This window comes from Helicoverpa zea, chromosome 10 (assembly GCF_022581195.2).
Source record: "Helicoverpa zea isolate HzStark_Cry1AcR chromosome 10, ilHelZeax1.1, whole genome shotgun sequence".
Classification (NCBI taxonomy): Eukaryota; Metazoa; Arthropoda; class Insecta; order Lepidoptera; family Noctuidae; genus Helicoverpa; species Helicoverpa zea.
This window is the reverse complement of record NC_061461.1, coordinates 12,284,617-12,312,481: the sequence shown is the minus strand read 5'-3', so window position 1 is coordinate 12,312,481 and position 27,865 is coordinate 12,284,617. Positions and strand designations below refer to the sequence as shown.

Genomic DNA, 27,865 nt, shown 5'->3' with positions numbered 1-27,865 from the left:
TAACCCTTCAGCATTTCAGGCAATACGTCAAGTTAATGCTGTTGCCCGGTTAATTGCCGATTGCCGCGCCGCGTTATTGCTCGCCCCTAATTTATTGCCTACCAAGAGAAATATTGTCTTTTTGTAGATAAGTCAGTGCTTCAAATTACCGTTTTAGCTAATTTTACAGAGTGAAATAATCAATGACTGTCCTTCAACAGAGAAAGATTGATTTATTAGCCCTTAACCGGAGGCATATTGTAGACACTTTTTTAGGTTGAAAGATATTTTTTTTTTCCATAAATTTACCATTTACACCTCCATACATTACACAGGAAGTAAAGAAGAAAGAAAATACACGCAGGCTGTATACGTTTTCTTCGTTGATATGGCAACTAAGTACATAATAAAAATAATATTCAAAATATTTATATCAGATCACATAAAACACCGAGACATTTTAATTTGAAATTCGACGAAGTAATTTAATATTGCAAAAAGCTTTAAATTACGAACTACTCCGAGTGATAATTGAGTGTTATTAACGTTGCTAATTAGTGCCATTTTCAGCTATCCAACGTTATTTATTACTGAGCTCATATAAATATTATTCATACATCAGTAATAAAGCACTTGAAACATCAATACTTGAATGATGTTTCTGCAAATAGTATCTGAAATATTCAGTGCGTATTGCAAAAATATAACAGTAAACCCGTTCTCAACATTATTTGTTAGAATTCTCTATTTTCATGATTGTTACGCGTTAAAAGTTACTGAAAATACGTTATGTATATTGTAAATAGGATAATTCGTCTTAGTTTATATGGAGAATTTTAAACGCTAATGTTTGTAAAGGTATAAAGAATTTCAATTGTTACTTCAACGAAGTCCTCTTCCTTCAATATTATTTACCAGCCGATCCCGCAGTTTCACCCGCATACCGTGGGAATTACTGCCCGTACAGGGATAAAACATAACCTATGTTACTCGGGAAGTGTGTAGCATTGTCGATTTGAAAAATTATTTTATTAGTTTCGGAACCAACAAACAAACAAAAAAATATGTCCTGTTTATTATATTACTATAGCAAAGTATACATATTCTTAGGCAATATTTTCTCAAAATATTTCACAATCTAACCCACAACCTGTCACTCTCATTACATCAATTTAACTCAAATTTAAATCACGTCACTATAATCGGAACTTCTGCCTACCCACAACAGCATGCATACGAGAGCTGAACGGATATTAAACGTCAAGAGGTGAACAAACAGACGCCACTGTTTGTTTTGTATTATTTTGTGACTGCTAACAGTGCTACTGTGTATCTGTGCAACTGTGCAGCTGGTTACTGTGCAATTGGCTGTTTCATTAGCGAGCGGCTCTCGTTACGGTAAATTTTGTAATGATGATTAGCGTAGTGGTGTTGATATTCACACTGTGGAAAGTCAATCGTTTATTAGTAACGGGTCAAATGGTTTAATATTTTTTCACTTTAATTTTATTTCAATGCGACTGCACTCCCAAAATGCCTCTTAATTATCGTCATAACGTTTTGAGTGCGCCGATTACGTCAGTCGTTTTGCGTGCGACGCATTTTATTATATTCATTCAATAACTGCAAGAATAACCCAAACTCAAAAACTAAAGTACATAATAGCCCAGTGAATATTTTCTTTAATACCTACATGCGCAGTCAGGATAACATATCTCAAATAAATAAACATACTCAGCAGAGATATTCCATTACCACGATTACCAGCACCGCATTCGAAAATCCAGAAATCTCCGCGTGCCAAACCGCCGCGAACCGGTTTACAGCCAGTTCACACCAGATATATTCAGTTTAACGTACGATAGAGGTTTTATACCGCCCTATAAAGTTCCCGCAACTTTCCTTGCACGGAGTTAAAAATGTACCTAGTTCATGAACAAGTAGAAATTTACTAAGTTTCAAGAGGAAACTTGAGGATTGAAAAGCTCAGCTTTGTACTTTGAAAGGCTATAATTTATATTTGTTCGTCGGTAAGCTGTACTTAAAGTTAAGCAAGGGGTAAATTAAAAGAAAAATCTATAAGCTGTGTTCTGATTAAAAAACTCTTTGGGAGGTTTTTTTGTTTTATTTCGCCGCGAAATTACGGCGGGTTGGCTGCGAAGTTTCTATTGAATACGCTTCGTTCGATTAAAAAGTTATTTAGAAGAAAGTTACGGGTAAAGGAAAACATAGTAAATAATATAAGTAAGTACATAAGTACTAGGTTGAATTAATACTCAGATCTGGCAGACTTAGAGCACCCAATAGGTACGAGTATAAGTAAAACATGTAGGAATGGCATTAAGTATGGTAAAACTTATCTAACCTTCTAAAGGACCGTATAGCACAACCGTCTTTATTTTATACCAGGTTCCGCCTACGGTTTTACCCGCTTTCTGAGGGAACTTCTTCCCGCATCCGGATAAAAAGTGGCCTACGTGTTATTCTACTGTGCTGGTAAGTTTTATCAAATCCATTCAGTAGTTTTTGCGTGAAGGGACACAAACACCCATACTTATACAACATGTAACGTAATTAACGCACACCCTCAAACACCCTAATTAGAATATTATGTTATAATCATAATACATACACTGAATTTTTAATTTAACATGTATATGCATTGTTATTTACTAAATAAGTTATACCAATTCTTGGAGAACTTTTTGGTCATACTACTACGCACGCAAATATCGCGCAGCGCGCCGCTCGACTCGACACAACATAACGAAACTACGGAAAAAACCGACAATACACGAAGTCTTATTACTTTGAGTTACGGTCTATTTGAATTTGTTTTGACTGTACAGGGTTAATATGACAATAATTTCCGTAGTTTTAATTATTTTTGGGATAAAAAATTACCTATATTAAAAATGATATAAATCGATTCAGTAAACGATTCTGAACAAACTAATTTCAGGATGTGCGTTAATTGAGTTACATGTTGTATACTTTCGCAGAAAATATTACTAAGGATAGAACCTACTTCTGTGTCTAAAAATACTTCCTAAATACGCAGTAAAATTTCCATACACAAATACGCAAGCAAAAGTTACACACACATCATTTGCTCAATCACGCGTATTTCCTTTCGCATCGAATATGAAAGAAAAGCCTCGTTACTGCAGACTTTTATGTGACAACTCGAATTTGTATCTAAATAATATCGTTATTTATCAGAAGGCGAGAGGAAATTACTTTATGTTATATTTGTATACTGTGGTGCTCGTTGCTAAGTGATAGAAGTACAGGTCGTTTGATTTTAAGGTTAAGCAATGCTTGGCATGATTCGTGGACGAGTTCCTCCGTGTTTCGGAAGGCACTTAAAATTGGTGGGCCCCTTCTGTAATTTAAATATTTTTGGTAGTAGTTGCGTGTAGTCATATAATCTGACAAGCATCTTAACAGGGAGGATTTGGGTAGCAAGTGCAAGTAGCATATTTTGGTATCATATGTGCTCTAGCTATGTATCTACAGAATTATATTTTAATCGTTTCTGTAGTTTAGGGACAGGAAGCCATAGTTACTTCCGCATTAATTATATCTATAAATAGAGACTGAATCTAGTTTCCAAGCCACTAAAACTATCAACCACATTAGAAAGATCGTCTTCATTACAAAATACCTTAATCCCTTATAGCTACGTATGTATACGCCCACACATTTAACAATCCTTAAACACTTTCTAACTCCAAGTACCTCCTACCCTTGACCAAACCAAGATCCCCCAAATCTTAGCAATAGACTGAAACAGCTGAAATAATTCAGTATTCAGCTTCTACATCAAGAGGCTGTCCCGGTGACACGGGTAACGGTGCGTCTTACAAAAAGGGTTGCTTCATATACATATTGTTGTTATTTGCGGTGATTTACTGGTTTTAGGAAGGAGCTGGGATAATTAAGGTTTTCTTGAGGAAGTTTTTTGTTTTTACTTTCTGAGTTATACAGATTAAAGGTTCAGGTTTCTTAAAGAGTAGCTCGCTATCCGTCTGTTTAGTGACGGAAGACTTGAAACTTAAGTGTTTGACAAAACATTATACTTTTTAACGTGCGTTTATTTTGTAGTTTAGGTGAATCTATTATTATTTACAAACTAAATGTTTTCTCCTGGCTAGACAATGGTCCGTGCTTAAAATTAGTTCTAATTAAATTTGTCTTATGCCTAGGGATTATCCTAAACGTGAAGGCCACTTAAACTTTGTTCTTCAATATTATTCATAAGACCAAAAACATATATAGGTGGTAATCACAAGTCTCATAATAACTTAGTAAAAGGACCCTAAAAAAATCATGGACAAACTAAAAAACCTCTTCCTTCTCACCCCTATTTCCCAGATGTCAGGGCAACTGAGCCTTAACCCTGTAATTAAGTTGCCTTTCTAATTACTGAGGTGGTGGGCTTAATGAGGCCCGCCGTACTACACACACAACTAGAAAAACTACCGCTCAATGGAAAACAAGAAAATTACATGTCATTTGAGTTAAATTGAGGGAAATAATGTGTTTTAAGGTTTGAGATGATAAATAAAATGATTAATTATTAGTATATGGCAATTAGTTGCAAGTTTAGGAAATATCCAAAGCAAGTTTCATCGAGCTTTCATAGGACATCGTGAGCATGGTCATTACATTAATTGCTCCGCAGTTTCACCCACGTCCTGAGAAAAGTACCTCTCGTAGCCAGATAAAAAATAGACTACTTATGTCCTTTCGCAGGCCCTGGCAAAACTGGCTCGCGCTGTCTTTATATCAAAGTTAATTTAAATCTGATCAATAGTTTAGACGTAAAAGCACGACAGACAAAGTTTCTGTCACATTTATAATCGTTTAGTAAGACTTTGATTTAGAGATACCTCTTACTTATTCATTAAACTTAATGCAACTTCCACAAATCACAAAGCACTATATCAACACATATCTACTCACTACAATATCTCATGCAAGGTAGCTTGCAGTAACCACACACTCGCAGTTTTCCATTAAAACCCCTGCATTACACAGATTAAATAAGTTTAATGCGTCGCAATGATACGTTGACTGTAAGCTTTTAGTTGCACTGCTTTATTTTACTCTGTATTATTCTGAAAAACCTGATCTTGTACACTTATACTCAGCTATATGTATGTGCTTATCTACACAAATATTATACTAATGAAATATTTGATTAATTGTTTGTTTGACATGAATAGGCTCCGACACTATTTGATCGATTTGATTTTTTTTCACAGTTGGGAACTACATTTTCCTTTGTGAAAATAAGTTTTTTATACGGGTATTCAAAGTGGTACCCTGGAACGCGGGTAAAACCGCGGGTAGAAGCAAGTAAAATAAAGTAGAAAAAGAAGAGTGCGTAGGTATATCAAAACACCTACAAAGATCTAGTTTTAACGAAGAAGTGCTGTGTATTGTAGTTTTAATGAATCTATCTCATTATTTTTTCTGCCTGTCGTTAAGAATTCCACAGAAAACAAAGAATTGTTGTTTCAAAGACTGCTTTTGTGGACAGACCTCTCGAGAATGCTCTCAGAATGATCTGTCATCTGTTATTGTTTACTACCTCTGTCGGTTTAAGAAAATTATAAAAAAAAATAAGAGTTTTTTGTGTGCTTGAACGCGTTCTCATAAACAGTAAATATTCATGAAATAATAAAGTTATTAAAGAGACGTGAATTTTGTTCCAAAATAGTAAACATTAAAACATAGTAAATATTAAAACACTACTAGCCATGACTATTGACTAGGTATCTGTAACTTCAGACGCAAATTACACAATTGATCATGTCAAATGCTAATTCAATGATATTCGATAATATTGTAATGAAATGTTAACACTAGTACAATACTAGTGTCTGTAATTTATGTCCATACTAAGTACATAATAATAAGGTGCCTATTGACAAACAGTGTCAAATTATATGCTGAGACAGATCTAATTAAACTAGGTTATAAGGGGATAACATTTCCCTTTCTGGCTGTCTGATAAAAATTAAAGAATCTAAGATTCATCATCATCCTCCGAGCCTTTTTCCCAACCATATTGGGGTCGGCTTCAGCTGAGTTCCAGTGTTTTACAAGGAGCGACTGCCTATCTGAACCTCCTCAATCCAGTTACTCGGCCACCCCATACGCCGTGGTTACACTGGCGGCAGACTTACTGGCTTCTGACTACCCGTAACGACTGCCAAGGATGTTCAATGATAGCCGGGACCTACAGTTTAACGTGTCATTCGAAACATAGTCACATAGTCCATTGGTGTCCAAGATATACCTAAGAACACAAAATCAGGATACACAAAGATGCACTACCCCTAATCCAACCAAACTTAGTTCCCTAGTTATGAGAGCGCACATTTCAACGTAAACTAATTGTTTCACGCGACTTCGTTCGGGTTAGCTAAACTTAATTCGGAACTATTCGACGTGTTAAGGCGCTGACAGCACCAAATTGGCATGTCTCAAACAATTTTTTTTGCCAATATCTATACAGTTTTTGACAGAAGGAGTCATTTTTCTGAGAACTATGTTAATTTCAAAATACGTTCTCGAAAAGTTTTCTCGATACAAAAAAATTGTAAACTTACCTCTTAAAATGATCTTCCAACAAAAATATCATATATCAAATTGATACAATTTGTAACATTAACGAGTCCATATGTAAATACAGAACTTAGTTGATTTTCATTTTTGACTACCTACTCAACTCATTTTAGGTAAGCTATTATATTATATTATATATATTATATTTTATACTATATTATATATTATATATAATATATTATATTATGTTACGAACGTTACGAACGTCCCGTCATCGGGCTTCTATTTCGTACGTATTTTGTTTTGGTTGCTGTCAGCCTCTTAATTCGCAACTATTCGACGTGTTAATCCGTGGTGTAACTTTTGTCGGAAACATTTTGGCACGCAGTAAGTTATTGCTTAAGTTTGTTACTGATATATTGTGGATTATATGTAGTTAGGTATATTGGGTGTTTGTTTTGGTGATACAGCTTGGTGGTATTTCCTACTGAAAAGTATAAGCTTGCTTTTTTTATTGTTGTATACAACATGTAACGTAATTAACGCACACCCTCAAACACCCCAATTAGAATATTATGTTATAATCGTAATACATACACTGAATTTTTAACTTAACATGTATATGCATTGTTATTTACTAAATTAGATATACCAATTCTTGGAGAACTTTTTGGTCATACTACTACGCACGCAAATATCGCACCGCGCGCCGCTCGACTCGACACAACATAACAAAACTACGGAAAAAGCCGACAATACATGAAGTCTTATTACTTTGAGTTACGGTCTATTTGAATTTGTTTTGACTGTACAGGGTTAATATGACAATCATTTCCGTAGTTTTAATTATTTTTAGGATAAAAAATTACCTATATTAAAAATGATATAAATCGATTCAGTAAACGATTCTGAACAAACTAATTTAAGGATGTGCGTTAATTAAGTTACATGTTGTATATTTTTTTAAATAAAGCGATGAAAAATAAAGAAATGTCGTATTCTTCTGAGAAACATGTGCAGGTTTTAAATGCTACATGCTACTATGAATTTTTATAGAATAAACTGTTTCACATGTGATCATTAATTCTTTAATAACACCTACGTGCCTATGTTATTCCTACAATCGGGTAAAAATATCAGTGTCATTTACAATTATTAAAAACTTATATTTATAGGTGATTCTACTCGCAATTTCTGCACAAGATTAGTTCCCATCTTCACCAAATTACATAATTTGCATATAACATAGATCAATAACAACAATAAGCATCATCACAGATAGTCGATAGATAAACCTGTCAGCCAACATGAGTTAGTGTTGCGCCGCGACGTAACGACCCACTCGATTTAGCATCGACATTATTTATGCATTGGTACAGCCATGGAGAATGAAATGAATAGTGGAGATGTCATAGTGCAAAAACTAGTTAAAAAGAAGCGTGCCCAATGCGGGATTTCGGGGGACTAACTTCTTCCCATATATTTAAGCCTTTTTTGGAACCCGCAAATTGACTCAGTCAATCAAGACCACACTTTGACAGATTGGTTTTATTTGACCAGGAGCCCGAACGTCTCGTTAGTTCACGCGTAGCGTAAGTTCCTTGACCTACAAGAAGGCGCCTGACGTACGCGAAGACGCCTGGCCTACCTTCCTTGTGACATCTCTGCTCTTTCCTTCCTCCGTGGGTACTACCCGTACAATACTAGTGGTTAGTGGTAACTGCTAATAACATTGGTGCATGCCGCAACATCGTAACAAGGGGTAGACAGTGTTTGTGTGCAAACTAAACTAGCTAGTAATCAGTGATGGACTGGTGGTCGATAATTTGTGAGTGATTGAATGGTGCACTTTAGTGCGGGGCGTATGTTTATCGATAATTTTATGGTGGCTCTTGGAGTATTAATTTGATCATTTATGTCATTCATAACGTGCGAAAAATGCTTATTTATTGCAGGATCTGTGACTTTAACATAATATAAGTACCAATGTTTTAGCAACTAGGTACCAAGAACTTATTTTTATGTGTTCTAAAGTAAACAAATAAACTTGTTGGAATAAAACAAAAGTCGCTCCCTAAAAATCCAAGCCAGATTTTTCCACGAAAAATATTGCCACAGTATAAAAATCTGTGTCTACAATGAGTGTTGCCACAGTACGGGGATATTTACAAATATTGGTGTGCTCACAGTTAATAGGGTCCCAGGTGTCCCCAACAATAACTGAGGTCAGTTCGCCACACTTACCTGAAAAGGAAAAAGAACAGTTAAATATTTGGGGTCTGAAATTTTCTTACAAAAATTCGGGAAAATATTCTTTAGTGCGGGGCTAAGGTTGTTGTTCCTTTGATGGTTATTGTAGATGATAAGACAAATTCTTTGTGTTGCAATTTTTTTTGTTTTTAAAGAAATCTATATTCCAAAGAATGTTTTCAATCGGTCTGATACCGGAAAAATATCTATGTGATATTTATATATGCGTGGTACCTTTCATCTTTATACTGATTTATGAGCCGAAAATCGATCTCAGTGGCGTGCACTTGGAGAGGCCTATGTCCAGCAGTGGACTGCGATAGGCTGATGATGATGAGCCCAAACAAACTATCGGAAGGCTAAAAGTTTGCAGCATTGACAACTAGCTTAATAAAAAATACCTTACTTCAATCAAAGTAGTACAAACATTTTCAAAGGCCATTCCTTCCTGAAAAATAGATCAGAGCTTTTAACCCTTTAAATATTCCTTCAATTCCTTTCGAAATTGCAATAGGATAGCAACATTTCTCCGTACCCAAATTAGCGTCAAAATCTAGAATTCTTGGGAAACAAACTATGTAGACCCGGGACACGAACTCCAATGCTGAAATGTAAAGGGACTGTACAATTCTTGGAGCAATTGAACAACCGGAACTGCCAGCATAAATCTATGCGAAAGTCTGCCAATGTAAGCGTAGATCTTCAATATTAATATTGTACAATACGCAATAATGAGCAATTTAATAGTTCGTCTAGGGAGCTTTTTTTGAGATGGCTGTCAAAAAGCAGTACAAATAAAAAAGAGCTCTTTTTTTCTCTTACAATTTTATGTCAGTTAGGTACTCGTATTATTTTCTTATTCTTGTGATGTCTTGTTGTATCACTTTGACATAACCTGTAAGACTCGTTCGGAAACATATTTTCGTTGTAGACGCGGTTAACGCTCAAACTCGTATGTAAGAACCCTATGTTGATTCCACATGTACCTACGCATATTTGCAAAAATAATTAAGTTTGAGTTTTGAGTTTTTGCCTTGAAGAAGGCACAGCTAAGGCGTCTTCGGTAGTTCAATGCTCTAAGATACAAACAACATTTTAAGACGGACTCGAAGTACGTAGCAGAGAGCTCTTGACATAATTGGACTGAATACTTTTACAACATCTGAATTTTATCTTTGAAACTAATGTTTTCTTCGTGGTTGGGGCTTTGAATTTTTTATCCGTGTTTTGCATGAGTTTTTAGTTCTAGAATAAAAATTAAAATTCTATGAGTAAAAGTAAGAGATCTTACTTGTTTAAGAACGTTTGCAAACATTGATTTGTGGCCGAAACGTAATTAAACAGCTATAGTTCCGAACTAATTATTATTTTAATCCTATTTTAGGACGATAGTCCATTTCTGCAAATAGTAGACCTAATAATATTCTATTTTTTTAATCAACTATCCGAAAAGCCAGGAGGATCTCACTTCGTCATCACCAAAGTGCAGTTTGATTTCTACTACTAAGCAGACACCTTCAGATTTATGTTAATTTTAAGAACATAACATTTCTCCCATGTTTACCTAATATAACAAAATAAAAGGTTGTCACGTGTCATGACTATAAACTATAAAGCTGATGTAAAACTTACGCGGCGTGTTTTATGTCACGCGTGACCTCGTAAACTGGAGTGTATGTCATGACGCTCAAATGACTCATCTTACTTATGTATTATTTGCTAATATGGGTCGTAGAAAGTAAGTTAAAGAAAAAAGTGCAGTACCTAATGAAAATTGGAAAGAAAATAAAACGATATTTTGATTTTCTTAATTGCTATCTACCACCTGCCACCTACTACACTATCTACCACCAAATGATATAGGTACCTAAGCAAATAATGATTAAATATGTTGGTATCAAAGTAAATCATGTTTTTTCATAATTAGCGAGAAACAAAAGTAGAAAACCTTTGAATCAAAGATTTTAATTTAATGAGATGCCATGTACGTAGTTTCTCAGAAAATTGATACCTACTACGCTGTGTATGTATGTACCTCCATAATATATACTTACCAACATTTCGTCAATTTTGTTTAAAATGTTTCAAACCTTTGCCAAGCTATGGCTCTCTCTATAAATACATAAGTACCTACCTATTTATATTATTCAATAGACTAATGCCCATTTTCACCAACAATCTCTTAATCTAAGTGCCACTTAGGATAAGGGCTCTCCCAATTTTGACATAAATAACTATGGATAAGGGATACCTAAACTTTGGTGAAAACGAAATTCTTATTAAGTGTTCCGTAAATGCTCTTAGGGGATCCCTTAATTTAGGTATTTGCTGGTGAAAATGGGCATTAGAAACTTAGACATCAGCAATCAAAGTTTTCCTAGACAATAGATATTCATCAAACTTAAATTAATAATTAACTCTAACTCAAACAGACAGCTTAACCGAATCTTATTTAAATCTTTACACAAACTTGTTAAGATAAACCTTATCAATCTAGGCGGATAAACTCAAAGTAAATTAACTAACTCTAGGTTTCATTAGGTTCTACTGACTACTGGTCAGCTCAACTAAGTTAGCGAAGATCGATTGGTACCTTCTCGTTAGTCTAAACTGTCAGGACAAACTAGAAGTAGGCGTTTAGGAGATGAATTGTACTAACAGTAGGTATAATTAATATACTAACATGTTTTTGGATAACATTTTCATGTATTTGAGGATCAAAGTTGGAAATTGTGCCTAAGGCATACTTATTTGCCATTTTTATTTAGGTCTTGTAACTCTTGTAAGTGTAAAGAATAGAGAGATTAGATTTATATGCCCTTACTACAAAAACTTAAACATCTGTTGAACACTTGTCTAAAAATGTGACTGCAAAGCGGACCTTATTTCAACGTCATAGTTTGTCATTTTTTAGACAAGTGTTCAACAGACGTTTATAAGTTATTGTGGTAAGACGGTTAGTCTTTAAGCCATCAGAAAGTCTATGTTCTCACAGTATTTTCCTACCTAAAAAAATCCTTGATAGCAAACCATGAAAAAATGAAGCCTTAAATAAAAATCAGTAATAATTTAATTACTTTTTCCGCTTCAGACGTCACTGCCTGATGGAAAACGAAGATACCAACAAAATACGGAGCCGTGAGAGAAGCGACGAGATAAAAAAATAAGGAAACATTTTTAAGAACTCTTTTTAATTAAACTGATAACTTCGTCAATGTGAGTTTTTTTACCTGAGTGAAAAGAAAATGCCGAATACTTTTTACGGTGTCATTAATTTTATTAATGTTACGATATTCGGGAGTGACGTGAAGTATATATTTTTTGTTAAAGTAGGCAAGGGTTCTACCCAAGACACATTGTGCTTAAAAACACAATACTTCAAGTTGGTTTATATACGAACCACATACATAAGTTATCTTTTAACAATAGTCATAATCATCACTAGCCACTTTAACATCCCCCTGCAGTGCTAAGTCTTCTTACACAGAGAAAGAATGAGCGAGGATTGGTGATTTCAGACTTTATGTGTCCAGGTTACCTTAAGAGGGTTTTCCTTCACCTTTTAAAATTTATAGTAATAGTACCATAGCCTTTTCAGCTGATATTATGTATGTCTTTACATCCTAAAATATACAATTTCTATTACCTATCTACTTATTTTTACAGATACTAAACAGCTACCTACCTTACCTTGCCTATTTTCACTTCCATTTTTATGCAGTTCAAGCAAATAAGAACAGAGGCGGATTCTCGGCCTATATGTTACTGTCGGCACTGGATTTGCATGAAGCTCTCGCACTATGTTCCCGCAATATGGTAATACTCGTATAGGCAGAGAGCTGGGGTAACAAATTGAGATATATAGCTGTGAACGTTGTTGTGGATTCGGAATCTGTGGGTGGAAGAATTAGTAGTGGATTGTAAAAGGGACATGTAGTTTTTTTGGGGGTTTTATTGTTTAGTTTTCTTTTGTCGTGGTGGCCTAGAGGGTAAAGGACCAACCTCTCAAGTATGAGGGCGCGGGTTCGATCCCAGGACACGCAAGCACCATTGCAACTTTTCTAAGCTTGTATGTACCTTCTAAGTATATCTTGGATGGCACGTTAAACTGTAGGTCCCGGCTGTCATTGAACATCCTTGGCAGTCGTTACGGGTAGTCAGAAGCCAGTAAGTCTGACACCAGTCTAACCAAGGGGTATCGGGTTGCCCGGGCAACTGGGTTGAGGAGGTCAGATAGGCAGTCGCTTCTTGTAAAGCACTGGTACTCAGCTGAATCCGGTTAGACTGGAAGCCGACCCCAACATGATTGGGAAAAGGCTCGGAGGAGGATGATGGATTGTTTAGTTTTCTTTTAACGGTGTTACTTTAGGTGATGCAAACGGAATGCCACTAGCCAAAGTCGAATCTTTTGAAATACTCGTGCTATGAGTAACTTTGTTTATGTAGTATGAGCGTCGTTTCAGGCAAAAGACGTTCATGGCTGGACAAGGGCCTCCCTTAAGATGTTCGACACTCCTAAAATCACCTTGTTTTCTATACATACAGTTGTCCACCAAAAGCCACTTCTAAAAATTAAAAATATTAATGTTCGGCCATTCAGAGAATGCGTTCCTGACACGTCGCGATTGAACTGACGACGTAATAACATTCATTGATTATTGATATAATAATGTTGTTTTAATGCTCCTCAATTGTTAAAACGGTAAACAACCAGCAAAAATATTTTTATCGTAACTGCAACGCCATTGCAAAGTTACGTCGTCAGTTCAATCGCGACGTGTCAGGAACGCATTCTCTGAATGGCCGAACTATACTTCCATACAGGACCCACTCAAGAACTCACCAAACGAAATAAATAGTTTTTAACCCTTTCTCAACAGAAAAGTCTGACAAAAGCAAAACCAAGTGAAGTACATTATTAGAGTGGTCTCTTCGAATGTTTTATTCATGAGAAGTACTGAGTTTGTATGACCCGACCAGCTTCTAATGACCTCTGGGGACGGTCACATTGATAGTCTCACTAATGCAGGATTAAGTAGGTAGATACTAAAGATTTTAAATTTATGTACATAATTGGATTGGGGAAGTTTTTGATAGGTTGAAATAATTTGGTTGAATAATACATTTCTACAATCAGGTAACTTTTTTGTGCATCCGAATCGAAGATCCGAGAGTAAAAATGATAACTCAAAGTCAAAATTAGCAAATTAAATACCTACATAACACCAAAAAACCCCAAAAAACGATGCCCTTATATTACTTCTTAGTCTTATGGCTGGAAAGAAGAAGCGGTGATGAAAAAACTTCCCAGCGTCACAAACGAGTACAGCCTTTAAGCCCCTTTTCATCTCAAAAGATTCAACCGTTTAAAATAAATATACTTACTTATAAATCCGTTCCTAAATAATGAAGAGGACAAACTATCATTTACAATATAATGGTTTCTACCAATAAATTCATATCAAAAGCGACAAGTATAACAAGAATTGATATTAAACACCCTTTTGATTCACACACAACGACCCACTTTGTACACCATGTCAGTCACCATGTCAGTCAATCAATTTCCCACTTTACCTAATAAATAATAAATCACTACTAGTAATTATTGCAGTATGGTGTTGTATGCACCATAATGCGCATTGCGACGCTATATCGATCCCTTGAACAATAGCTGTAATATCCTTATAGCATTAAGACACGCAATACTGAAGTGTTTGCCACTAAATTGGGACGATGCAGATTTTTTTGTTGGCAACTCACAAGAATTGTCGTACTGGCGGATTTTTCAGCTCGTTCTTCTAAATAATACTGCCTGTATGCTTCGAGTGATGTCGCTTTCTTTATAGTGGCAATTGCTATCTAATGAATTTACAGAAGTTTAACCGACTGAATAGAGGCTGAACAGAGAGAAAAGGGGACCGGAAGAATAGAAATGGGAATATCTTAGGTAGGTACTGCAGAAAAAAGTATTCTACATTTAACACATGCTCAAGATAATTCTTATCATCGCGGTTGTCTAGAGGACTTCACCCGATGAAAACTCAACTTGTCGGTTGTCCCAACCAGCGAAGCAAATGTTTACCAGGGCTTTCACACTAGCGGATTTTCAAAATATTTCGAGGGGCAAAATTGTTTTGTTAGACACACTGAAGAAAATATCAAAAGTTAAATGATTTAACATCCTTTAAAAAAAACGTTCACATAATTTAAACTCGTTTTAAAGTCAGTAAAGTGTCCACCAGGCGCGTCTCTCGGTTATCTTTAGCGAAACTTTTAATTGCTGCAAAGCCGTGAACGTTAAGACGTCGACTATAATCCTTTATAAAAGAAAAAGATTGAGAACAGATTTTCAAGGAATTTATTATATGACGTTTTTATTTGGACTGGTTCTATCTGACATCTTAGGGTGCGTCCACATCTGGCGAATGTGCCGCAAATGTGCAGCACGCGAGCCGATTGCGAGCTGCCTGCGAGCTGCGCGCGTGCAGTCACTGCAACAGTTTGGTGCGCCTCTTTAGCGCGAGCGGCGCGCGATCTGCGCGCACTCAGTTCTCGCCCTTACAGTTCCGTTTACTGGCTCAGTACTATCGAAGATATCAGACGTCGCGCGCCGCCTGCGCGCTGATCGCGTACTGTGCTTAGGTCGCGCGCGAACTGCGCGCGGGCGGCGCAGAAGCGGCGCACGAACAAAAATGCACGCGCGCAGCTCGCGGGCAGGTCGCAAATGGCTCGCGAACTGCACATTCGCCAGATGTGGACGCACCCTTAGTTTCTTAATTTTGACAGATTCTTATAAAGACAACATACTTTTAGGAATGAGGTAATACGAGTTGCTCTCCCGTGTTCAAAAAAAGATGCAATGTTGATTTAATTTCAAGTAGAAATGTGTTGGCTATTTCCCATACATGGACCAAAGGTAACCTATACAATACTGTGAAGTAAGCCAAAATCCATTAAATAGTTTTTGTGTGAAAGACTAACTGAATTACACACATCCGTACAAACTTTCTTATTATAATATGAGCAGGATTACTACCAAGATATTACTGCACAACTCCAATTTTACGCTTCTGAAACCAACAATCAAGACACGTAAGAAGAAATCTTACCCTACCCTGGCCTATCTATTAACTAGCAACAACCCCTTCTATTCAGTACAATAATTAAACCATGGCGCGGCCTACATAGTTGATTACAATGGCTATATAATGAGCGCTTCTAATAACGTAGAGCGACCCCGCGCGGCGCACTTGTTCGTTAAATTAACATCTACGGCACGGGTCTTGTTCATAGAAAAATACATAACACGAAGTATGAGATTTTTACTGAAATATTTAAGATCTTTTAAACAGACTGTGTTAGGTAAAAGAGGAAAATTTAAAATATTTCTCAAATGATTTTTTTTGTCGGTAAATACTCCAAAGTTGGAAAACATTTTTGGATTTTACAAAATTAATCTTGAACGTATTACTTCAATTATATTTTCACTAGGTCAAGTAGAAAAAAAAACCATCTTCACGCTTCTTTTCACCAGTTTAAGCAGTCAAATAGGAAATGATAGACAAACCTAACACAAAATTAAATACAAAGATTCATTCCGCCAATGATCCAGGCAAAAATCTAAACTGAGGGTTATCCCAGACTACTACGAACGTAAACAAACGCAACCTCACTTAATTAAATAAATAGCACTTATACAACGATGCAAAAAAAATACCCTAGTCCGAATAAATCAGTGGTACTACAATTAATTTATCTGGCACTCCCTAAAATCCTACATCGCCACTAATACAGGACTGCGTGTAGATGTGCGTGATTCGCGGGAACTATTCATCACGCCGTGACGCGTCCGCCGACCCGCGTCAACGCGCGGCACGGATCGTGTGGTGAGGCCTTAATGAAAATGGTGGGCAGAGCGAGATGTAGAATTGTGGGACTGATTTTGAATATTAGAATGATAAAGATGAATTTGGTTAAGCACACGAATATAAAAATCAAAACAGGAGTGACTGTGCGATTTGAAAGAATGTTTCAATGTTAGGTAACTCATTAAGAATTATACACTTAAGAATACCTTAAAATAAATATTTTATATAGTATTTTATATATATATTTTATTTTATATAGTACACGTTCGGCATTTGTTTTTAATAGCCCACAAAACTGAGGATTTTATTTAGCTATCCAATTAAAAATTCAAATGTTCAAAGCAACGTATATCTGCAAAACTCTTAATGAGCAAGCCGGTCCCTAAATACAAACTGTTTAACTCTAAACCAGTTTGTGATTTCTTTATTCCTTTACAAAGGGTACAGCTTTTCAATTTGTAAAGTTAATAGTTAGAGTAACTTGCAATCTGAACTGAAGCTGAACTTTTATCGATAAACGTTTGAAAGAGCTATGGAAATCGCTAACTTATTATCGAGTACAATCGATTGTTTGATACTTTTCCGATACTCATTTATACCAGTTTATAAGTGAATTCCTGAGAACTGTAGGTACCAGCTTAATCCATTTCTGTTATCGGTATACGGTAGTAACTTTCAAAATGTCAATGTCACCCCCTACACAGTAACATTTAAGTGTTGGTAGAAATTCGGTCAGTTTTTTATCCTTATTTAATAGTATCAATGCCAGAGTAACTATGTTTACCTGTAACTATATCGTGCCAAAACCACTGAACCAATTTAAATTAAATTTAGCACACAATGAGAAAGGAGATAGGTCATCCTTTACCCGTATTTTTATTCTGAAAGTAGGTATTTAAGCACACAGCTACTTCTATTTAAAAGTTTCCTCCAACCAAAAAATCACAAACACTGATACTCACATTACCAAAGGCCTGCTAAACTAAAAAGGTGCAGTAAAAACTACCTTCATTGGGCTACAAAAGGACATATGACACCACTGCAGTTTCCTCCAAGTTGTACTAAGTTTTTCCATCGGCAGTGACCTAAGTTTTTTTGTTTACGGACCTGACTGGATTACTCAGTTTTATTCTAGCTGCGACAAAGAAGAGTAAAGTAAGATTATATTTTATGCTCAGCGTGAGGTTTTCTCGGTCGTATGAAGTTTTTCTATTAAGAATTTCTTGAATTAGTACACTGTTTGAGATGAGTTTGTAAGTTTATTGCAGTCTGTATTTAGCAATTTTATACACTAGCCGTTCCCTTTTTTTTTTTAACAACGTTAAAAATCATCAAATGACCCCTCCCGCTGTGGGTTAGCAGCGGTGAGGGAGTGTCAGACTCTTACTGACTAAAAACCATCGTGTTCCGTCGTAGGCCTTTTTATGTGCTAGGGCCGCGGTATCTCTTTCGAACAACCCGCAGCCCCGGCAGGCCTTGGCCCTATTGGGCCCCGCTGGGGTCTATTGGGCCCCGCTGGGGTACTAGCCGTTCCCTGCGGTTTCATTTTCGTTCCGAGGAACACTGATAAAAAGTAGAATATTCCTTTTTCTAGCCCTGGATTATTTGTGTCGCCGTAATTAGTTCAGTTGTTTATGCGTGAAGGTAGGCACCATTGAGAGAAACTGTCACATTTACATACAGGAATAACATTTATTTGACTTCCTAATCCAATAGCACTGATAAAATTGATTCTATATACTATTTACTATATATATACTTATTGATTTTATTATGATATCCTCGATAAACAGGCACCGAGAGCTTGTCTAACGCTAGTCTAGACTATTTCCGTTCCGTTTACTTAGGCACCCTATCTATATAAAACCAGATCGGAAATAGTCATGGATCGACTGCTCAGATTGAAATGGAATGTTATTTTTATCAGTCACGTTATCTTTTGCTAAGAATGTTTTATTAAATATTTGAAAAATAATTTGATTTAGATACCCAATTTATCGAGAGAGGCAAAGTGTCACATTTTGGCCGAGTGCGTGGAGTAGTTTCCACGAGACACGCGTTATCACTCGTAAAAGCTAAACAGCATCATATAGATATACTATAGGTACCAACAAAATATATACATTTAGTTGGTACAAAGTTACAAAGTAAAATTACTTTAAAAACTAAAATAAAAAATAAGAACGTATGTAAAAGAATATCAATTAGGCATCGAGGTATCCTCCGCATCACTGCCCTCCGGGAACGTGCTCAGAAGACTGGCTGCATTGTAACGTTGTATTACCTCATATTGCACTACGTCTATTCAACCTCTTCAATTTCATACTCCTTTCACAACAACTATAAGCTACCACAATCAAGTCTAATTAACCTTACTGTGCCTTGATCATCATGGAACTAAGAACATGGAGAACAAAATGACTAGCGGAGGTGCCATAACAGAAAATCGCATAAGAAGTAGCGCCCCAAAATGCGGGCGAGCGAGGAACGAGGAACGTTACTCTTTTTACCAAAACGCCTTCTTTATACCCGGCCATTTTTTGTAATACCAAGAATCATTTAGAGATGTTTCAAAGAAATCAAACGCCTCGTTAGTTCACTCTAAACTGATCATTTTGGTCATTTGAACTTAGCCTAGTAGAAGGCGCCTGACCTACCTGACTTGGCATCTCCGCTCATCTTTCTTTACTAAGAACCATCCCTGATAAATGTACCAAAGGGCCTGTTGGGGCGGAAAGAGAACTCTTAATGAGGGGTATATTACACCCCCGGCAGACAGATTGCCACCGTGGTGCAACATGATCGCAAAGTGAATTAATTAAAAAGAAAAGGCTGGAAGTGTTTTTGTTGTTTCAGCCCCCAAATAGGGGTGGGAAGCAAGGATGAAAAGTGCCTGTACCAGTGTACGTACTCGTATGAAATTATTTAAATGACTATAGTTTTTTTTTTTTATACTTGTACAGTTTTGCACTGTAAAAATACTTACGATTAAATCAGCAATTAATTTAAGCGGCAATAGCCCAAAGCTACTGAGGTCTTGCGATCTAGTCTTGAGTTAGATTCCCATATATTGATTAATGTAAACCCTCTCTAGATACAAGCGTTCAATTCTTATTCCTTCAAACCACATTGACCGTAAACTTAAAAAAAAACACACAGTGTGTGTAAAGAAAACAATTCTAATAAAAGGATTATTATTCTAATTTCATATGCTACTAAAGCTGGATGGGTTTCCAAAAAAGTATCATGTTTCAAGCCGTACATAACAAAACTGTACCACCCAGTTACCCCTCTTATGCTATCCTAAGGAACAAAATGTTGAAGTTCCCAAGCCATGCTTGTTGTGACACACAACTTGACTGCTTTTCCTTCGGGAACGTAACTAACGAGCCACTTGGGACCCCAAATGCAGAGGACTTGATTTTTTGACGATATAATTTCTGAGTTTTTGAAAATAATATCTTGTTTCCTTTTTTTGGGTTGAAATGTTGCATTATGAAGGAAGTAACATGTAGAACATAGTAAAATCAAGAGAAGATTGTGGTCGCTGTTGGGAGAGTTATCTTTCTATTTCTTGTTTTATTTTTTAATTATAATAAGACTTAGGGACATAAACGAGGTAACTACTACATATACAACTGCACGTTTTTAATTTACTCACCACCCCCTATCCCAATTTTATTTGTGGTCGACGAAGCTTTACGTCGATTCTATAAAATTCAGACAACAACTCGCATTTCACTTCACTATTCACTCTCACTTCACATTCGGTTCAAAACGTTCTAAAAGTCATCTCATACTTTATCTGTCAAAATCTCGAGTTTAATTCAGTTCAACTCGCAAACACGCTCGCAAGAGTAGCGCTAGTGTAGTAACTCACGGCGGATTCAGATGCGAAGTTTAGAGTGAAGTCTTATAAAATCACACTGCTTGTCTTCCATCGTCATAACACAATAGTATACACACTAACACTAAAATAAAAAACCATCAATCGGAATCGTCGAAAAAGCCCGATTTTTATCCCATTACGTCACCTGATCCGCGACATCATGGCGGATCCATTCGCTCGACGAGGGTCGGTTCACACATCACGCAACTGACAGCTTGTATCTGCGACGATAATTTATGTTGTCGTAATTTACCTAGGAGGCGAGGTGACGCGAGTATTTTGTACCAGTCTTTTGGAGAATCGCGGTGTGTGGATCGACTGTACAGCGAAGTAAATTTTAGGAGATGTGAAATGTGGTTTCCGGTGTAACATTGAGTTTAGAGATAAACAAGAATTTAGATAGTTAGCAATATTATTGCTTATCTTTTAAAACAAAACTGAGTAAGGTGATTTTTCTTATAGGGATAACTAAACACATAGTATTTTTTTCTGTAGCTGTATTTCAGAATAGGTATGTATGTAATAACGACAAAAGGGGCTTCAAAAAAAAAACCTGTAAATCAGATTTTCTGTTTCCATCAATATATCAAAAACTATAACCCTGTCAGACAAAGTGCTTACACTTTCACAAATATCCGCCCCACTGTTAAACGTTAGGCAAGTCTGATGCGCCAACGTTGACAGCGGAGCTTAATCCTCAAAGCTGGCTGTTGTGTGATCACCAGCTTATTAGGTCCTGATCTCTCACAACGTGGAGTTAACACACTCAATGCTACTGCAGCAACCCTGTGCAGGAATATACAGAAGAAACACAACTAATACAAACTACTAATGATTAAAAAGCAATGCAAATACATTAAAAAAAAACATGTACAGGTCTCAAAGTATACTTAGATGAATTTCCGTCTGTATAATTGTTGAGTCTATAATTAAAAATATTAGTTCAAAAAACAGTGTTTGTTGTTTGATCCCTACAGTATTTTGGCTTATTTTCTATGCTAATCAAGATTAAATTATGGACATGTACCTAATCCACGTCGACCTAATAACACAACGAATAATCAAAAAGCTAGATTCCATATTTTCACTGTAACTTTTTAAGGGTCAGAACTTCTTATCTAACTCTGCACTAACCCTTCTGCAAACACCTGTATTATCCGCCTTAACCCTCTCCTAGCTGGCACAGGGAAGCTAATACCCGCGCCCGGGCCGTTTTCCGCGAAATATCCGCGGAAGCTCGTAAACAGATGATCAGTGACGGCCATATTGTGCACTACTTGGTACTACGTGCGAGATAAGTGAGGAATGTGGGTTTATAAGAGTCTGTAATAAAAGCCTAATATAACTTGAGGAGATATTGTGGTGTAAAAATTTTATCATAAAAGCCTGATGCAAATAAACAAAATAGACAGTGTGAATTCAAAACCTCCGCCAAATCAAGTCGGTTCAAAAATAAAGCCAACATTGATCATAAGCAATAAGCCTTTGGGGCTTGCCATTCCATAATGAAAATTCACAAGGCACAGAAAGCACGTCTGTTTTGTCCTCTTCTTGACATTCTTGTCTTCAAGAAGCCGATCTAATCGTCAAAAAAAAACGAGGCAAAAGGAGCAGAAAACTTCACAAAATTCATACGACAAAGTGACTAGGTTATAACATTTATGTCGCTCCGTATAAAGGGATGTGGGAACTCGGTAATTTCATTTTACATGGTAACGCAGCGAACAGAGGACTAAACGAATTCGTGTTCAACTCAATTATTTACACTCTTTTGCAGGAAATTCTTACCTGCCACAGTTTTTTCTGTATTTTCGTGTTGAAAGAAAACATCAATAACGTGATGTAGCTATTTATTTACATACTGTTCTTCCTGCTTCAATAGAATATTCTTCAAAAAGACATTTATAAAAGTTCATTCTCGTCGTCTACTTCATATGATCATACCTGAATGATCAGATCCAATGTAGTTTTGTTGGATTTTCTTCATTTTGATGTCGATTTTGACCTTAAGCACTGCCTTACAAATCATCATCACTTTAAACAAAAATATTATTCTGAGTCTCATAATATTACCTTACCTGTCCAGGTACATCTACCATACCCATCTCTAACCTGGCTGTTATTCCCCACCCCATGAAACATCCATTAATTAACTTATGGGGCACAAGGGGATGTTTCTACAGTACATCTGATATAGCATGATTTATTTTGGTCCATCTATTTACGAAGGACCCTGAATCAATTTGGGATATCGAAAGCATTGGAGCAAACGTTTGAGCCAATGTTTGCTTCAGTGATTCTTCACGCTTGTGTTGTCTTATAGGGTTCTATAATCTTAAGCTATGAATATTATATTATTGATGATTTTGTTACTAGGTATATGGTATTGTTAATAGGAGATTTTGCCGTCTACTGGTCTCAAATTGACGCATCGATTATTATTGATAGTAAAGGATTCTTATTAATATGTTTACTTTTTGTAAATAAATTAACTTTCTGAACAAAGCAAACAGTTAATTAGCCATCACTCGAAAAATCTATTCGAAAACTGCCCCAACAAAAGACGGTGACCACACAATCTTTTATTTAACTACGTGAAAACCTTACCATACCGAGAGCCATACGCCTGATTATGTGCGATATAAATATGTATGAGGCAAGCGGGTAACCTCGAGAGCTCCTTACAACCCTAGACTTAACGGCGAGCCATTGAAACGTGGCCAAGTATACATTTTAATATTTTTTACTTCGACGTCTCGTTCTGAAAGAATATTAGAATTTTTCCATGCATACACAATTGAGGTTTGATAGATTTTTATTCGAACCCGGTTCAGTGTCAGAGGTTATTCTTGTCGCCGTTGTTTGAGAAAATAACGTCCAATTTTACTTCGGTGTGAAATTGCAGCTTGCTAGAAATACGCTTCAAAAATATTTCAGGATTTTTTTCTGTTTAAATTATGTAGTTTTACGCATTTTTTCTCCAACATTATTTTGTACGTAACACTGATTCGGAATGCTTCTACAATCTTGTTACAATATTTCAGAACTTATTACTCTATGCGTGTAAGCGTAGCCAAAATGCGTAAAAAAGCTCTTTTCAGCTACTAATATTATTCCCAGCGCGTTATTTCTATTCGTCAGTGTACGACGTTAATATGTTTTATGTCAACTCTGCTTGGGATTCTGCTCAGTTTCATAAGGGCGTAAGTAATCAACCATATAGGCATTGATATTCTCGAAGGATCGAGAAAGTTCTTTATTAATATACTAGCCGTTCCCCGCGATATTACCCGCGCCCGGTGTATTTTTTGCCGCTCTGGTACATGGTGAGCAGTAGCGTCTACCTACACTTGGTATTGGTATACTCATATAAGTTATGCTACCCTGGTACATGGTGAGCAGTTCATCGAAATTTCGTTATTTGGTATACTTTACTAAGGTGAATTATGCTGTCCTAGTACTTTACTTTTGTGGTTCTGCGGAATTCCGTAAGTTGGTTTTTGTCTAATCACTCCCGTCCCGGGAATCTTACTCGCAATTTTTTTTTCCTTATTTGCTCACCGTTTTTTAGACCTACCCTGGACTACGACAAACATTTTAAAACTAAAATCAGCTCAATCGGCCCAGCCGTTCTCGAGTTTTAGCGAGACTAACGAACAGCAATTCATTTTTATATATATAGAAGATTTGTGAGTTATCCATTCGACTGCCTGTGAATAGAAAACTGTTATTTATTTACTTCATTGTTTATTCACAGTTTTATTCATATTAATTTATTCAATATACTAAAGATATTTACAAAAGCAAAAATGGAAAAATTAAAAATATTAATCCAAAACCTATTATATTTACTTCAATAACTAATTAGTTTGTATGTGTAAATATAACCTGTCATTAATGCAAGAGCAATAAAAATCTATAATCTCTCTTTTTTTTTCATACATATTTATTTCATAATTTACTCCAATAGGAACTTTCCCAACTACACTGATGTCGGCTGCTCTCACAATCGTCTCGTCTATGACTTCCTCAAGTTACTTCTAGGCTTATAGAGACTTTAAATCGCTCAATACACTATCAATAATTACTCTAAGTTAATTCGTTTATTTACCAATAACCCTTAACTGATCGTACAAACTCGTCCTACACACATAACCCTAAACTGATGAACAAACAAACAAACAACAACCTAGTACTAATCTGTTGAACAGTTTAACACTCGACAACTCTTGTGTAGGTACTGACAGTGTTAAGGTACACCCACACAATTAGCGTATAGGTAGGTACTGTATAAGCCCTGTTTACTAATTTGTATTTTAAAGTGCTTAAAAGGGCTTGAGTGATTAATAAATAATTTGAAACAGGTAAGATTGGAAATATAGTGTATGAATGGGTGAATTCTAGGTAAACCATAGCTGAACAGAATTTACTTTCCTCATTTTTATTCAGAGATAGTTATTATTGGTTTTAGCTTATTTATTTAAATACCGATGTTCTTCAAGTTGAAATATTTATATCGTACAGCAACAACTCAGCGCGCTCAGCGTTCCGTTTCTGACCTCGGATCTTTTTCACAGATACTTCTTCGCGTTTTTTTTTACATTTTCACAAAGACGAGTTTTCCACTATAACTAAAAGGTACCTACAACTAAACAAAACCATTGAAATATGTAGCTATGTATACGTATACGTAAAACATTGCTATAGTTGCACCTTAGCACCCTCTCCCAGTACAACCATGTTTTTGTTAGTTTTCCACAATACATTTCCCTAAACTATGCGCTCAACAAGAATAACTTGCATTAATCTACCAGTTCGGCGCACGCTGTATAAGTGGGAACATTTGTTACACCCTGTATAGGGGTGCAGACGTACCACGGAGGAGGAACGATAGCGGAGATGCCGTAAGGAAGGTAGGCGCCTTCTTGGAGGTCAAGCAACGTACGGAAGGCGTGATCAGTTACTAGAACTAACGAGAAGCGAGATCTGTCAAAGATTGGTCTTGATTGATAGATCTTTATTTTGAAAATAATGGGTGGGTTCCAAAGACAGCGTGTTCAGGCGGAGCTACTAACGTTCCTCGTTGCCTGAACACCCGCATTCTAGCGCGCTACTTTCTTAGGAGATTTTGCGTTATGACATCTCCGCAAGTCATTTTGTTCTCCATGAGACACATATCGTCTGTAGCCGTTTGAACAATGTCACTTGCAGAAACAAGACCATTTCTTATTATTCATAGAGATTTTATTACATTTTTCTTCGCTGTGAATACAATGTTTTTGGTGTCGTTTATTTGAGCTTGTTATGTCTCTTATTCTATTATCTTTGAGATGGTTGAGTAAGAAATTATTGTTGTCTGTTAAGTCTTTTGAAGTTTGAAGCGAATTGAATGTATATTTATATTATAGGTACATACAAGGATATGATATGATAAATAATGGGCGTATGCAGATGCGAAGAGTAGGCATTTAGTATAAGAGTGACAAATATAAGTTTTGTGAGATAGAATCGAAGAGAAAAAAATATTTAAGCATATTAAACAAAAGTTGCACCAAGAAAAATGAAAGTACCTAAAATTTACATGAAGATATGTATTAATTGCCGGAACAAGGCTAGTATGAGCAAGAAGTTAAATTGGATATCTATAAATACTTAGGTGCTAAAAATAAATTACATTTCACATCCAAAAATCGAAACAGTGACACAATGAACAGCCGCCAATCGGCCAGCTGTTACCCAAAATAGCGATAATTTAAGCAAACAACACTAACGTTATTATACCTAAACCTTGGCAAATTACGTCCATACCCAAAACAGCCAAGTCCGCCGCTGTCAAGTGAAGAGTTATTAGCGTTCCTAACTTGGACAAGCAACTTGGATTGAAATATTGCTGTGCCAAGTGCCCATTGATTGTAATATATTACTTACTTTGAGTTGCATACGCTTGGCAGCTTGCTAATAGCAATACTTGACTTCTACTAGACGTAGGATGTTGGCGACAAATTGCTTAAAGTTTAATACCTAATATCCTGAAGTATCGCAGCTTAAAATGGTATTTTAATAAAAGTGCTATGAACTAGTTTGTAAGTTTGATCGTAGAATTACTAAAATAACACTTTTATGTGTTGACGGTAATGTCCATTTACCAAAAAGAACTAATGGAATTTTGACAGCTCGAAGGAATTTTTTAGACCAGCCTGTAAAACGTACTAGTAAAAATTCTTTCAACATTAAATAGCCTATTTATTTGGAAAAGGCTACAGGTTAGGCTACTTTTTATCCCGGTGCGTGGCGTATTCGGGTGAAATTGCTAGCGGAAGCTAGTCACACCATACGGCCTTAGACACCAAACGTTATTAAATTAAATACTTTATACTATTAAGCAATAGCTAACATATAGCGTATCGGAAGACACTCACGTCATTATTACACTATGTTCTAGCACAAGTCCCAGGATATTAAACTCATTAGATTAATTACTGGTTTAATTAGCCGGCTAACTAAACTCAATATTGAATAACGGCCATCTTATAGTTTACACGTATATATTACATACCATAGGATCTATGAAGATTTCCTCATTCTCAAAATACTTGCATTCCATGTCAGAATTTTGCTAAAAGAAAAGATATTGTTTATAAATAATAATAAATGGCTTCGGAAGAAAAACAAAACCAATATTTTATAGAATCAGCAAGCCAAGAATGTATGCACTTTGAACAATTCACATTGTGTTGAAAGCGATCAATAATGTGAACTAACTGACTCTTTATACGGAGTTCTGAAAACAATTAACTACATTTCTTATAAACGTATCATCATCACCTTATGATAAGTACCTACAGACGAAACACATAAAGTTATTCCAATCGGTATAATTTTCCCAATCAACATTGATTCTTGGTATTTAACCATGTATGTACATAATACACACATTACAGAAGAAGTAATAATATAAAATAGTACAGAGATACTACTTATTTCTAATGAAATCTCTTCCAGCAGACAGTAGTGGGACAATTAGAATTTAGAGATGTAGACAGACTGTGTAGAAGAAGTAAAAAAACATATAAAAGCTCAGTTTCTCCACTCCGCAGAATAATCATAATCAGCCAGCTGCGCAGGACATATTATAGTGCACGAGCATTTGCGCAGACACAGGTACACTCCCTATTCCTTCACTCTCATATCCGATGGGACGGCAATCCGACACGATCGGAAAGAGATCAGAACGCTCTATAAGTATTTAGGAGATAAAATTGAAAATCAAGTTAAGAAAATACAGATTGTAGCAGGC

At 36.1% G+C, this 27,865-nt stretch overlaps 1 protein-coding gene across 2 annotated transcripts in view; it reads right to left on the bottom strand.

Moving 5' to 3' along the window:
- The window catches only part of LOC124633647, a 199,347-nt gene that overhangs the window by 39,283 nt on the left and 132,199 nt on the right, over positions 1–27,865 (bottom strand). The window lies entirely within an intron of this gene.